The 13,205-nt window shown below is 52.6% G+C and overlaps 2 long non-coding RNA genes across 6 annotated transcripts; both read left to right on the top strand.

The window, feature by feature from the left end:
* The first annotated feature begins 4,406 nt into the window (after positions 1 to 4,406).
* LOC143696635 (uncharacterized) lies at positions 4,407 to 9,268 on the top strand. 3 transcript variants are annotated; one of them, XR_013186028.1, is made up of 5 exons: positions 4,407 to 4,592; positions 4,670 to 6,120; positions 6,204 to 6,283; positions 6,361 to 7,974; positions 8,052 to 9,268. It is a non-coding gene; the product is annotated as an uncharacterized LOC143696635 (long non-coding RNA). The 3 variants fall into 3 exon arrangements; XR_013186027.1 differs by having other exon boundaries at positions 4,670 to 6,283; positions 6,361 to 7,811; positions 7,895 to 7,974; XR_013186025.1 differs by having other exon boundaries at positions 4,670 to 6,283.
* Positions 9,269 to 9,364: 96 nt separating this feature from the next.
* LOC143696596 (uncharacterized) lies at positions 9,365 to 12,645 on the top strand. Of its 3 annotated transcripts, none has more exons than XR_013185996.1 (4): positions 9,365 to 9,663; positions 9,741 to 11,188; positions 11,272 to 11,351; positions 11,429 to 12,645. It is a non-coding gene; the product is annotated as an uncharacterized LOC143696596 (long non-coding RNA). The 3 variants fall into 3 exon arrangements; XR_013185995.1 differs by having other exon boundaries at positions 9,366 to 9,500; positions 9,584 to 9,663; positions 9,741 to 11,351; XR_013185994.1 differs by having other exon boundaries at positions 9,741 to 11,351.
* The last annotated feature ends 560 nt before the right edge of the window (positions 12,646 to 13,205 follow it).

Below are 13,205 nucleotides of genomic sequence, written 5' to 3'. Positions count from 1 at the left end.
CTTTATATTGTATTATATTTATTAAAATATCTGATTTGTGTAGTGCATATTACATAGGATATGTGTAATAGATAGATATCATACATCTATTATGACTGCAATCACAAGGCACACACAGAGCTGTGCTGTTTGTATTTTGAATCTTTCCCACCTCTGCTGTAAAAGCATCTTGGGTTTGGATTAATTTCTCCACCCAGCAAGAGCAGGAGCAAACCTTTGTATTTATTTGTTCCACAGTGGAGCAAGGTCAGGGGAGTTTTGAAGTAATCGCTGACTGCATGGCTTTCACCATAAGCTGTGTCTCACTGCCCTCTCATGGCTAGATTATCCATGGATATCCCACTCTCATCTTCCTTAGGCTCTTGCACCAATGTTCTGGCCAGCATCATCTCTCTGAATTCCTGCTCCTCTGGGCACAGCCAAACACCACAACTCCATCATCCCGAAGGAACTCCGGCGTTTGCCTCTTCACCCTCGCCCTTTTCCAGTAGACACGGGTAGGAGTGGGCTGTCAGAAATGTCATTCTCCAGGCAGTTAGTCCCAGCAGATGGGAAAAGAGTTCCCGGCAACATGAACACAACCACACCTCCCACCTGGCTGAGCCCGCAGCCCATGCAGCGCGCACCGAGAGCTGCGGGGAGCTGGAATTCTCCCTGGGGGGAACCCTGCCCTGCCCGCAGCCCATGCCCACAGCCCCGGCCCCGTGGCTCTCGCTTCCTCCTGCTTCCTGCCCCGGCTGCGGGCAGCTCCCCGACTGTGCCAAGGACAGGTGACGGTGCCAGTGGGGCACACCAATGCCCAGGAACCTCAGGTTGCTTGCAGGGAACAACCAGCCAAGCAGGGATGTCCGCTGAAAGGGGACAACCAGGGACAAGAACTAAAGAGGCTGGGGCGGCACAGCCCCCAAACCTGCCCAGTCTCCAGCTGCTACATGCTTCTGTGGCCAGACAGGACCCAAATCCACACCCAGAACAGCCTGGAGGGGGATCCAGCTGCTCATCTCCAGCCATGGCCAGGCCTCCAGTGCCAGTGCCTATTGTCCTCGTCTCCTTTCTGTCCTAAACTAGTGCCCCTGAGCCATGCTGGCAAATTAAATACCCATTAACATGTATTGCCAAGATCAGATTTCTCTGCCCATCCAGGCACACCAGTTAGGTGTATCACTTTCTCGTACCCTCCCAACAGAGACCTCCTCATTCCACATCCCAGTTCAGGGAACACCACCTTAGTCCTGGGCTGGGAAAGGAAACACAACAAGCATTCAAAACAATATCCCTGCCTTGAGGCTGTCAAGGCCTGGGAGAAAACGCTTCCCACCACCCTCTTGGCCTTTTCGCAGTCCAAGTAACTGAGGAAATGCACATTCAACCCCAGAGCAGACAGGCTGGAATGTTGTCTGCACACCAAACACCACAGCCCCAAGCAACAGCTCTGGATTGCACTTCACAGCCTCAGTCAATGCCACATGGGAAAACCAGGTGACTTTTCCTTCACTGAGAGACAAAAAACAACAGCAAGGGCTGTCCCAGCTGACCTGCCCCTCGTGGACAGCTGCATCACTGAACAAGATAATCCACCATATCTCACTCTGCTGTGGGAAAACACTGCAAGCCTGGGGTCTCTGGTTTAAAAGCTACTTTTAGGCCAGCAAAAAGGTGTCTGGCTGGGACAATTCACTGAATTTACTGGTGGATCCCAAAATCTGTTTCCAGGTGCATAAAAACCCAAAGGAAAAGCTGAGCACATAGGACTTCAAGGTAGTTTGGGCACAGGTTCCCTGAACTGCAGCAAAATAGTCCCAAGTCTGCACTTAAGCTACATTCCCTGCACCTTGTGTTCTCCAGACCAGTCACCCTTCCTGAGAAGGCCAGGGAGAAGGCAGGGGGCCAGGGAGCCATTCTAGGAGTGAGCAGCGATGGGTTCTGTGGCACAGGCTCTCCGGCACTAAAAGTTAGTTTAAAAAAAAAAGCAAAAATGTGGCTTTTTTTCCTTCACTGTTATATTCATTGGTGGTATATGGTGTGGTGTTTTATTTCTTGGTATTATTAACTCTGTGTAAATAGTTTTTTGAGTGAAGCTAACTTTCTGAATGGGTTGGTTTGTATTTGAGGTAGGATTAATTTCAATAGGTTTCTTTACTAGACTTTTGATAGATATTACTGGGTTTTTAGTTTTGTTTACTGCGTGTATCAACATAGAGATTTGGTAGGGCCAGCTCGGCTGCTGGAGTTTTGGGTGTTAAATTATTAAATGGCTTTTATTAAAATACAGAATAATTATACAAGTTAACATCAAATTACCCAATTCCCCAATTTGTCTAGCTGTGCTACCTAAACACAAAGTTTTATGTCTTACCAGTTTTCTGTTCTTCTGCTCCAAGTAGTTGCTGCAAAAAAGAAAGTGCTGTTATTTTTCTGAAGAGTTTTCTTCTATAACAAGCCCTTTACTCCCCTCGAATTTGAGTCAGAGGAGCTAAACAGCTGCAGCTGCTCTGAGGGCTTTTATACCCGGTGGGATTTGCCCCCTCCCTTTTCCTGGGTGCCACGGGAACGAGAGGTGGGCACCATCAGGGGTATATTAACCCCAGCCTTTGCTTAGGGACTTCATTCCCTTTCTGGGATGTGCTGGGGTCAGAGCTCTCCTCTCATTTCAGGGAAGAAGCTCTTTCAGCTTATCTCAGCTTGTTTTCAGCAGGTGTTTCTGGGCGTCTAAAGCAACAGAGGCTTTGAAGATACTGCGAAGAAAATGGCATGGAATACAGGAAGTATTTAAGTTCACAATTTTGGGTTTTGTGTTTAGGGGTGGTCAAGTGCGTTTGTAATTTCTGGTTTTGTTCTTGTTTTGTTTTTTTATTGTTTTTAGGAGGAGCCCAGCTTCCAGAGATCCTAGGTTGTGTCAGGCACAACACTTTTTTCAGCAGATTCACTGTCTCACAAGAGGGATCTGCCCAGTGTCCAAGATGATGTTTGAGATTGAGGCTTCAGGTGAGTTGAGGATTGTGACTAGGAGAGGGAGGCTGAGCAGGTAACTAGTTAGGAGTTATTGGGGGGGCAGGGGGGTTTGCAGGCAGTAGGGTGAGAAAGGGTGTTTATTTGAGGGCCCCCCCTCCCCAAGGCTTTTCACAAGCATAGCAGAGGCATTCACATGTCTTACAGCACACAAGGTCATCCACTGCACTCACAGGAATGCCATTTAACTTTGCCATTCTCTAACCCAGGTGCCACTCATAATAATGGCCACAGCCTTGGAATCAGGATGAAGCTGGAGCCTGAAGGAGCCAAGCACACTCAGGAGAGGGCAAGTATCTGACTTGCTGGGATTTGGCCCACATAACTCTGTACTCATACTTTGGTTTTGTTTTTCTTTATTGTAGCTGACTGAGAGGCTAACAGGCGATCACGGGGCCCTCCGAGGCAGACTCATTTCAGGTGCAACATGGATCCTCATGACCGATCATCCAAAAGATAAGTTGGGGGCCACAGCCTGGAGAAGGGATGATGGGAAAGTAGTGGGTTGGGAGTTCCTGGGACAGATTTAAAAATTAGCAGAGGGAAAAGCAATCCTCTCCAAGGGGCCTCTTAGGACAGCTAAAGGGAGAGACTCCACATTTGATGGCAGCGTGCAGGCGGGCAGGGCAGAGCAGTTCCGGTCCACGTCGTGTTGTCCGGTGTACCGTGTTACCTACTGTGTCTTTGGGGTCCCTTTTGCCTTTTCCCATCGAGGCCCTCACCACAAGCATAATGTGTTGTGTTTGTTGTCCCCCTGTTTGTCACGTTCTGTGTCACGGGTGTCTGCACATATTTGTGCCGGAGCTGCTCTGCCCTGCCCTGCCGCATAGTCTGCTGCAATAGGACAAGTCCCAGGGACTCGCAGTTGGTGGGGTGTTGCCGGACTCTAGATGATATTCCTAGATAGACAGAAGATGTTTGGAGCTGTGAAGATATCCTGCAGCCCTTTGACTTTTGTCCTCGCTTTCTTTCAGATGCAGAAGGATAAAATCCATGGCAAAATCCATCCACCCATCCCGGGTGAGGAGGTTCCCCCGAGCAGGTCAGTCACCGTTTGTCTCTGCAGGGGGAGTGTCAGAGGTGACTCTGTTGCAGCACTGTTCTTTTTCTTTTTAGGAAGTAAAGCTGGATATCAGCAGTCAAGGTGAGATGGGCAAGGTGAGCATTGAGTAGCGTACAGAAGCAGTTGTTATTGTTCAAGTCTCACTTTCTGGTGCAACTCTAAGGATCTGTTCCTGATTCTGCACTTTAGGCAATCCACTCAGAGTAAGCCAAGCTCCAGTAACCAACCGGCCGAGGCGCCAGGTTTACTGCTCTCCCGAGCCCTGCAGAAGAATCATGGGACTTGGCGATGAAGGCTCGGCTTCTTCTATTTAAAGGTGCCATCCAGGTGGCCTTGGGCACTGGCACAGGAGTTGCGGTGAGTCGGGGAAGTAGGGAGGAGGAGCGAGGGTCCCCTCAGGTTTCAGCCGTGCCAAATCACCTCATCTCCTCGTAACCCAGGCACCCCCTGTGACAACGGCCTCGGTCTCGTGCGTGCCCCAAGCGTGCGGCCCGAGGAGCTGAGCCTTCTTTGGAGCACGGTGAGTCGCAGACTTGTGGGGTTTTGGCCGATGGGCTGCCAAGATCGGGCACTGATGTTTGGTTTTCTTTAATACAGCTGTCTAAGAGACACCAGCCCAGTGCCAGCAGGAGCTTCCCGGCTGACGAGGTGGCTTTTCTTTGCACCTGAGACCGGCATCCCCAGCTGTGCGAGAGATAAGTAGAGGGCCACGACCCACAGAGGGGATGAAAGCAGGGTGCTGGTTTGGGAAATACTGGGAGGGGTTTTTGAGTCTGCTTTGGAGGTGGGGGGTGTCCATGGAGCGGCCCCTTAGGCCCCATAAAAGCAAAGCCTGACTTTGGATCACAGTGCTGAGGTGCGCAGGGCAGAGCAGTCCCGGTGTGTATCGTGTCATTTGTCTTTTGTGTATTATGTGTTGTTTGGATATGTCCTGTCTTTTAGCTGAGCCCTTTGAGGGGCCTGTCAGAAACCCTGGCATCGTTGTTAGCATCTGTGATCTCTGCATTCCTCGGCCTGGCACCCCGGCCGTCGAACTTTTGACTCAGGAGCTGAGACAGGCATCAGACTCTCTTGTCTCTTTAGCAGCATCTGGTCAGATGTCTTTTCAGGTCTTGTTCTGAGCTGTATGGACACCTCTGCCCCGCCAGGATCCATTATGGCGGACTAGGACTTGAAAGAACGTGAGGGCAGGTAGAGGCTTCTGGCCGTAGGATTCTCGGGCATCCATCTCTGCAGTTCTTGGAATAAATAATTCGGTTAGCATCTTCTTCCTCCAGGTTTCTCTGAGCCTCATCAGCTCACCATCGGTCTCCCCTCGGTCATCTCCTTTTGCATTCTCTCATTCCTCGCAGCCATTTTCCTTGCCAGGAGATTTCTGTCCGTGTTGTGTCCCTGTTGTCTGTCACGTCCTGTCCTGTGTCACGGGTGTGTGCACACACATTTGTGCCGGAGCTGCTCTGCCCTGCCGCATAGCCTGGTGCAATAGGAGAAGCCCCGGGGACTTGAAGTTTGTAATGCGGGGCGTGTTTTGGACTCTAGGTGGGATGTGTAGATGGACACAGGACATCTGGGGCTCTTAAGTTATCCTGCAACAGCTTGACTCTTGTCCTAACTTTTTTTTCAGATTCAGATGGATTAAACGTGTGCCAGAGGGCCCCATCCCGGGTGAGTGGTTTCCCCCGAGCAGGTGAGGCACCATTTGTCTCTGCAGCAGAAGTGTATGTGGTGACTCTTTTACAGCACTGTTCTTTGTCTTTCTTTTTCGGAAGTAAGTCTGGATACCAGCAGTCAAGGTGAGCAGTGGAGGGAAGTAGTTGTTATTGCTCCGGTCTCAGTTTCTGGTGCAGCTCTAAGCTTCCATTCTCTTTTTTGTGCCTTAGGCAATCCTCTCGGAGCCTGCCAAGCCCCCGTCACCAGCTGGCCGATGCACCGGGTTCCCTGCACGTGTGAGCCTTGTGGATGCATTACAGGACCTGGTGAGGAAGCCCTGAACTCTTCTATTTAAAGGTGCCATCCAGGTGGCCTTGGGCACTGGCACAGGAGTTGCGGTGAGTCGGGGAAGTAGGGAGGAGGAGCGAGGGTCCCCTCAGGTTTCAGCCGTGCCAAATCACCTCATCTCCTCGTAACCCAGGCACCCCCTGTGACAACGGCCTCGGTCTCGTGCGTGCCCCAAGCGTGCGGCCCGAGGAGCTGAGCCTTCTTTGGAGCACGGTGAGTCGCAGACTTGTGGGGTTTTGGCCGATGGGCTGCCAAGATCGGGCACTGATGTTTGGTTTTCTTTAATACAGCTGTCTAAGAGACACCAGCCCAGTGCCAGCAGGAGCTTCCCGGCTGACGAGGTGGCTTTTCTTTGCACCTGAGACCGGCATCCCCAGCTGTGCGAGAGATAAGTAGAGGGCCACGACCCACAGAGGGGATGAAAGCAGGGTGCTGGTTTGGGAAATACTGGGAGGGGTTTTTGAGTCTGCTTTGGAGGTGGGGGGTGTCCATGGAGCGGCCCCTTAGGCCCCATAAAAGCAAAGCCTGACTTTGGATCACAGTGCTGAGGTGCGCAGGGCAGAGCAGTCCCGGTGTGTATCGTGTCATTTGTCTTTTGTGTATTATGTGTTGTTTGGATATGTCCTGTCTTTTAGCTGAGCCCTTTGAGGGGCCTGTCAGAAACCCTGGCATCGTTGTTAGCATCTGTGATCTCTGCATTCCTCGGCCTGGCACCCCGGCCGTTGAACTTTTGACTCAGGAGCTGAGACAGGCATCAGACTCTCTTGTCTCTTTAGCAGCATCTGGTCAGATGTCTTTTCAGGTCTTGTTCTGAGCTGTATGGACACCTCTGCCCCGCCAGGATCCATTATGGCGGACTAGGACTTGAAAGAACGTGAGGGCAAGTAGAGGCTTCTGGCCGTAGGATTCTCGGGCATCCATCTCTGCAGTTCTTGGAATAAATCATTCGGTTAGCATCTTCTTCCTCCAGGTTTCTCTGAGCCTCATCAGCTCACCATCGGTCTCCCCTCGGTCATCTCCTTTTGCATTCTCTCATTCCTCGCAGCCATTTTCCTTGCCAGGAGATTTCTGTCCGTGTTGTGTCCCTGTTGTCTGTCACGTCCTGTCCTGTGTCACGGGTGTGTGCACACACATTTGTGCCGGAGCTGCTCTGCCCTGCCGCATAGCCTGGTGCAATAGGAGAAGCCCCGGGGACTTGAAGTTTGTAATGCGGGGCGTGTTTTGGACTCTAGGTGGGATGTGTAGATGGACACAGGACATCTGGGGCTCTTAAGTTATCCTGCAACAGCTTGACTCTTGTCCTAACTTTTTTTTCAGATTCAGATGGATTAAACGTGTGCCAGAGGGCCCCATCCCGGGTGAGTGGTTTCCCCCGAGCAGGTGAGGCACCATTTGTCTCTGCAGCAGAAGTGTATGTGGTGACTCTTTTACAGCACTGTTCTTTGTCTTTCTTTTTCGGAAGTAAGTCTGGATACCAGCAGTCAAGGTGAGCAGTGGAGGGAAGTAGTTGTTATTGCTCCGGTCTCAGTTTCTGGTGCAGCTCTAAGCTTCCATTCTCTTTTTTGTGCCTTAGGCAATCCTCTCGGAGCCTGCCAAGCCCCCGTCACCAGCTGGCCGATGCACCGGGTTCCCTGCACGTGTGAGCCTTGTGGATGCATTACAGGACCTGGTGAGGAAGCCCTGAACTCTTCTATTTAAAGGTGCCATCCAGGTGGCCTTGGGCACTGGCACAGGAGTTGCGGTGAGTCGGGGAAGTAGGGAGGAGGAGCGAGGGTCCCCTCAGGTTTCAGCCGTGCCAAATCACCTCATCTCCTCGTAACCCAGGCACCCCCTGTGACAACGGCCTCGGTCTCGTGCGTGCCCCAAGCGTGCGGCCCGAGGAGCTGAGCCTTCTTTGGAGCACGGTGAGTCGCAGACTTGTGGGGTTTTGGCCGATGGGCTGCCAAGATCGGGCAGTGATGTTTGGTTTTCTTTAATACAGCTGTCTAAGAGACACCAGCCCAGTGCCAGCAGGAGCTTCCCGGCTGACGAGGTGGCTTTTCTTTGCACCTGAGACCGGCATCCCCAGCTGTGCGAGAGATAAGTAGAGGGCCACGACCCACAGAGGGGATGAAAGCAGGGTGCTGGTTTGGGAAATACTGGGAGGGGTTTTTGAGTCTGCTTTGGAGGTGGGGGGTGTCCATGGAGCGGCCCCTTAGGCCCCATAAAAGCAAAGCCTGACTTTGGATCACAGTGCTGAGGTGCGCAGGGCAGAGCAGTCCCGGTGTGTATCGTGTCATTTGTCTTTTGTGTATTATGTGTTGTTTGGATATGTCCTGTCTTTTAGCTGAGCCCTTTGAGGGGCCTGTCAGAAACCCTGGCATCATTGTTAGCATCTGTGATCTCTGCATTCCTCGGCCTGGCACCCCGGCCGTTGAACTTTTGACTCAGGAGCTGAGACAGGCATCAGACTCTCTTGTCTCTTTAGAAGCATCCGGTCAGATGTCTTTTCAGGTCTTGTTCTGAGCTGTATGGACACCTCTGCCCCGCCAGGATCCATTATGGCGGACTAGGACTTGAAAGAACGTGAGGGCAGGTAGAGGCTTCTGGCTGTAGGATTCTCAGGCATCCATCTCTGCAGTTCTTGGAATAAATCATTCGGTTAGCATCTTCTTCCTCCAGGTTTCTCTGAGCCTCATCAGCTCACCATCGGTCTCCCCTCGGTCATCTCCTTTTGCATTCTCTGTCCTCGCAGCTATTTTCCTTGCCAGGAGATTTCTGTCCGTGTTGTGTCCCTGTTGTCTGTCACGTCCTGTCCTGTGTCACGGGTGTCTGCACACACATTGGTGCCGGAGCTGCTCTGCCCTGCCGCATAGCCTGGTGCAACAGGAGAAGCCCCGGGGACTTGAAGTTTGTAATGTGGGGTGTAGTTGGACTCTAGGTGGGATGTGTAGATGGACACAGGATATCTGGAGCTCTTATGAGCCAGCCTGTTGCAGGATAACTTGTCCTAACTTTTTTTTCAGATTCAGATGGATTAAACGTGTGCCAGAGGGCCCCATCCCGGGTGAGTGGTTTCCCCCGAGCAGGTGAGGCACCGTTTGTCTCTGCAGCAGAAGTGTATGTGGTGACTCTTTTACAGCACTGTTCTTTGTCTTTCTTTTTCGGAAGTAAGTCTGGATACCAGCAGTCAAGGTGAGCAGTGGAGGGAAGTAGTTGTTATTGCTCCGGTCTCAGTTTCTGGTGCAGCTCTAAGCTTCCATTCTCTTTTTTTGTGCCTTAGGCAATCCTCTCGGAGCCTGCCAAGCCCCCGTCACCAGCTGGCCGATGCACCGGGTTCCCTGCACGTGTGAGCCCTGTGGATGCATTACAGGACCTGGTGAGGAAGCCCTGAACTCTTCTATTTAAAGGTGCCATCCAGGTGGCCTTGGGCACTGGCACAGGAGTTGCGGTGAGTCGGGGAAGTAGGGAGGAGGAGCGAGGGTCCCCTCAGGTTTCAGCCGTGCCAAATCACCTCATCTCCTCGTAACCCAGGCACCCCCTGTGACAACGGCCTCGGTCTCGTGCGTGCCCCAAGCGTGCGGCCCGAGGAGCTGAGCCTTCTTTGGAGCACGGTGAGTCGCAGACTTGTGGGGTTTTGGCCGATGGGCTGCCAAGATCGGGCACTGATGTTTGGTTTTCTTTAATACAGCTGTCTAAGAGACACCAGCCCAGTGCCAGCAGGAGCTTCCCGGCTGACGAGGTGGCTTTTCTTTGCACCTGAGACCGGCATCCCCAGCTGTGCGAGAGATAAGTAGAGGGCCACGACCCACAGAGGGGATGAAAGCAGGGTGCTGGTTTGGGAAATACTGGGAGGGGTTTTTGAGTCTGCTTTGGAGGTGGGGGGTGTCCATGGAGCGGCCCCTTAGGCCCCATAAAAGCAAAGCCTGACTTTGGATCACAGTGCTGAGGTGCGCAGGGCAGAGCAGTCCCGGTGTGTATCGTGTCATTTGTCTTTTGTGTATTATGTGTTGTTTGGATATGTCCTGTCTTTTAGCTGAGCCCTTTGAGGGGCCTGTCAGAAACCCTGGCATCATTGTTAGCATCTGTGATCTCTGCATTCCTCGGCCTGGCACCCCGGCCGTTGAACTTTTGACTCAGGAGCTGAGACAGGCATCAGACTCTCTTGTCTCTTTAGAAGCATCCGGTCAGATGTCTTTTCAGGTCTTGTTCTGAGCTGTATGGACACCTCTGCCCCGCCAGGATCCATTATGGCGGACTAGGACTTGAAAGAACGTGAGGGCAGGTAGAGGCTTCTGGCTGTAGGATTCTCAGGCATCCATCTCTGCAGTTCTTGGAATAAATCATTCGGTTAGCATCTTCTTCCTCCAGGTTTCTCTGAGCCTCATCAGCTCACCATCGGTCTCCCCTCGGTCATCTCCTTTTGCATTCTCTGTCCTCGCAGCTATTTTCCTTGCCAGGAGATTTCTGTCCGTGTTGTGTCCCTGTTGTCTGTCACGTCCTGTCCTGTGTCACGGGTGTCTGCACACACATTGGTGCCGGAGCTGCTCTGCCCTGCCGCATAGCCTGGTGCAACAGGAGAAGCCCCGGGGACTTGAAGTTTGTAATGTGGGGTGTAGTTGGACTCTAGGTGGGATGTGTAGATGGACACAGGATATCTGGAGCTCTTATGAGCCAGCCTGTTGCAGGATAACTTGTCCTAACTTTTTTTTCAGATTCAGATGGATTAAACGTGTGCCAGAGGGCCCCATCCCGGGTGAGTGGTTTCCCCTGAGCAGGTGAGGCACCGTTTGTCTCTGCAGCAGAAGTGTATGTGGTGACTCTTTTACAGCACTGTTCTTTGTCTTTCTTTTTCGGAAGTAAGTCTGGATACCAGCAGTCAAGGTGAGCAGTGGAGGGAAGTAGTTGTTATTGCTCCGGTCTCAGTTTCTGGTGCAGCTCTAAGCTTCCATTCTCTTTTTTGTGCCTTAGGCAATCCTCTCGGAGCCTGCCAAGCCCCCGTCACCAGCTGGCCGATGCACCGGGTTCCCTGCACGTGTGAGCCCTGTGGATGCATTACAGGACCTGGTGAGGAAGCCCTGAACTCTTCTATTTAAAGGTGCCATCCAGGTGGCCTTGGGCACTGGCACAGGAGTTGCGGTGAGTCGGGGAAGTAGGGAGGAGGAGCGAGGGTCCCCTCAGGTTTCAGCCGTGCCAAATCACCTCATCTCCTCGTAACCCAGGCACCCCCTGTGACAACGGCCTCGGTCTCGTGCGTGCCCCAAGCGTGCGGCCCGAGGAGCTGAGCCTTCTTTGGAGCACGGTGAGTCGCAGACTTGTGGGGTTTTGGCCGATGGGCTGCCAAGATCGGGCAGTGATGTTTGGTTTTCTTTAATACAGCTGTCTAAGAGACACCAGCCCAGTGCCAGCAGGAGCTTCCCGGCTGACGAGGTGGCTTTTCTTTGCACCTGAGACCGGCATCCCCAGCTGTGCGAGAGATAAGTAGAGGGCCACGACCCACAGAGGGGATGAAAGCAGGGTGCTGGTTTGGGAAATACTGGGAGGGGTTTTTGAGTCTGCTTTGGAGGTGGGGGGTGTCCATGGAGCGGCCCCTTAGGCCCCATAAAAGCAAAGCCTGACTTTGGATCACAGTGCTGAGGTGCGCAGGGCAGAGCAGTCCCGGTGTGTATCGTGTCATTTGTCTTTTGTGTATTATGTGTTGTTTGGATATGTCCTGTCTTTTAGCTGAGCCCTTTGAGGGGCCTGTCAGAAACCCTGGCATCATTGTTAGCATCTGTGATCTCTGCATTCCTCGGCCTGGCACCCCGGCCGTTGAACTTTTGACTCAGGAGCTGAGACAGGCATCAGACTCTCTTGTCTCTTTAGAAGCATCCGGTCAGATGTCTTTTCAGGTCTTGTTCTGAGCTGTATGGACACCTCTGCCCCGCCAGGATCCATTATGGCGGACTAGGACTTGAAAGAACGTGAGGGCAGGTAGAGGCTTCTGGCTGTAGGATTCTCAGGCATCCATCTCTGCAGTTCTTGGAATAAATCATTCGGTTAGCATCTTCTTCCTCCAGGTTTCTCTGAGCCTCATCAGCTCACCATCGGTCTCCCCTCGGTCATCTCCTTTTGCATTCTCTGTCCTCGCAGCTATTTTCCTTGCCAGGAGATTTCTGTCCGTGTTGTGTCCCTGTTGTCTGTCACGTCCTGTCCTGTGTCACGGGTGTCTGCACACACATTGGTGCCGGAGCTGCTCTGCCCTGCCGCATAGCCTGGTGCAACAGGAGAAGCCCCGGGGACTTGAAGTTTGTAATGTGGGGTGTAGTTGGACTCTAGGTGGGATGTGTAGATGGACACAGGATATCTGGAGCTCTTATGAGCCAGCCTGTTGCAGGATAACTTGTCCTAACTTTTTTTTCAGATTCAGATGGATTAAACGTGTGCCAGAGGGCCCCATCCCGGGTGAGTGGTTTCCCCCGAGCAGGTGAGGCACCGTTTGTCTCTGCAGCAGAAGTGTATGTGGTGACTCTTTTACAGCACTGTTCTTTGTCTTTCTTTTTCGGAAGTAAGTCTGGATACCAGCAGTCAAGGTGAGCAGTGGAGGGAAGTAGTTGTTATTGCTCCGGTCTCAGTTTCTGGTGCAGCTCTAAGCTTCCATTCTCTTTTTTTGTGCCTTAGGCAATCCTCTCGGAGCCTGCCAAGCCCCCGTCACCAGCTGGCCGATGCACCGGGTTCCCTGCACGTGTGAGCCCTGTGGATGCATTACAGGACCTGGTGAGGAAGCCCTGAACTCTTCTATTTAAAGGTGCCATCCAGGTGGCCTTGGGCACTGGCACAGGAGTTGCGGTGAGTCGGGGAAGTAGGGAGGAGGAGCGAGGGTCCCCTCAGGTTTCAGCCGTGCCAAATCACCTCATCTCCTCGTAACCCAGGCACCCCCTGTGACAACGGCCTCGGTCTCGTGCGTGCCCCAAGCGTGCGGCCCGAGGAGCTGAGCCTTCTTTGGAGCACGGTGAGTCGCAGACTTGTGGGGTTTTGGCCGATGGGCTGCCAAGATCGGGCAGTGATGTTTGGTTTTCTTTAATACAGCTGTCTAAGAGACACCAGCCCAGTGCCAGCAGGAGCTTCCCGGCTGACGAGGTGGCTTTTCTTTGCACCTGAGACCGGCATCCCCAGC

Source organism: Agelaius phoeniceus, chromosome W, assembly GCF_051311805.1.
Source record: "Agelaius phoeniceus isolate bAgePho1 chromosome W, bAgePho1.hap1, whole genome shotgun sequence".
NCBI classification, from domain to species: domain Eukaryota; kingdom Metazoa; phylum Chordata; class Aves; order Passeriformes; family Icteridae; genus Agelaius; species Agelaius phoeniceus.
The sequence above is the reverse complement of the archived record's forward strand: the minus strand, read 5'-3'. Positions and strand labels throughout refer to the sequence as shown.